The sequence below is a fragment of the Papio anubis genome, chromosome 6 (genome assembly GCF_008728515.1).
Source record: "Papio anubis isolate 15944 chromosome 6, Panubis1.0, whole genome shotgun sequence".
Taxonomy (NCBI): Eukaryota; Metazoa; Chordata; class Mammalia; order Primates; family Cercopithecidae; genus Papio; species Papio anubis.
In genome coordinates this window covers 165036169-165038006 of record NC_044981.1, presented here as the reverse complement: position 1 = coordinate 165038006, position 1838 = coordinate 165036169, and positions in this window count along the sequence as shown.

Genomic DNA, 1838 nt, shown 5'->3' with positions numbered 1-1838 from the left:
ACCAGTACACTCCCCAGAATTCCTCCAATTCCTCACCTTCCACCTACTCCCCAGTTTCAAAGGTTCTTTTATATTGCAGGGGTCGTCTTGGCAGCACCTCACTTCCAGGTACTGATCTCTGCATCAGTTACATTTTTCTGCATCACAAATTACCCCAAACCTTAGCAGCTGGGAAAAACAGGCATTTATTACCTGAGTTTCTGTGGGTGGGGAACAGGTGTAGCTCCTGTGGGTCCTCTGGCTCCAGGCAGCTCACACAGTGACTGGGGCTGGGCTATTGTCCCTAGAGCATGACAGGGTGCACACTCCTGAGGCCCAGTCCCTCACCATGTGGTCTTGCCATAGCATTGCCTCCCAGATGGCCGCTGGCTTCCCCCAGGCCAAGAGGCCCAACAGCAAACAAGAAAAGCACCCAAGACAGAAGCCACAGTCTTTCTATGACCTAAACTCAACCATGTCACCTGCCAGTTTGCTGTATTCTACTCATCAGGAGTGAGTCACTAAAGCTCAGCCCACACCCAGGGGAGGGACCACCCAAGGTCACCACAGGGGCAGGAGTGACCTCGGAAAATCTCCCAGGCATAGAAAGCTTGTTTCTAGATTGAAAGGGCACCCTGCGTGCTCAGAGAAGTGAAGGAGCCTGGTCTAAAACCAGGCACTTCATCAGGAGCCTGCAGCGCAGCCAAGAGAGAAAACCGTCCAGGTGTCCCTAAGGAAACAGGACATGTTTCACACACAGACATACACAGAAACATAAATACACATACACACATATGTGTACGCAGAAACCACACACACACACAGACTCACACTACACACAGACACACACAGAAATACACATAAACACAGTCACACAAACACACACACACATGCATTACACATAAACACATAGAAACACACTACCCACAGACAGACATAGAAGCAAATGTGCATAAACACATTCACACACACACACATGTACACAGAAACACATGCATACACACAAACACTACACACAGACCCACAGACATAGAAACAAACAGTCACACAAACATGCATACACACATGCATTACACATAAACACACATACACAGTCATACATAGAAACAAATACACATAAACACATCACACAAACACACATATACACAAATGCATGTACACACACATACAAACACACTACACATGTAGAAGCAAATATGCATTAACACAGTCATACTAACACACATACACACAAACACACATGTACACACAACCACATATACGCATAAACTCACTACACACAGACATTGAAACAAATACACATAAACACATTCACACACACATATATACACAAATATACACATACATATAAACACATACTACACATACATGGAAACAGTAATACACACACCTACAGACACATAAATCCATACACACACATGCACACACACACGAAACACACACAAATACACCCATCTCCACCAAGTTGCCCTCAGCCCAGTCATCTGGAGAGAGCCATGTGCTCAGCATGCCGACTGGACCCAGGTGCCGTCCCCTGAGCCCACCCCCTCCCCAGGTTCCCTGCCAAGGCGGCTCCACAGGAGACTGAAGGAAACACATGGGCAGATCTTGCTAGTCCTGAGTTTCAGAAAAAAAGTTTAAATAACTGTTGACAGAGTTGGGGGCACAATAAAAAGCACCTGTGTAGAAGTGGGTGTGGACTGAGACACTGTGGGGAGGCAGGAATTGCATTGTTGGTTCTCTGCAGGTAGCAGAGAGGAGGGGAACTAGGCATTGCAGGACTCCTGATTATCCAGCAGGGATTAGAAATATTTACAGTGATTGAAGTTATATGTGCTGTGCTGAGCTGAATGCCAACG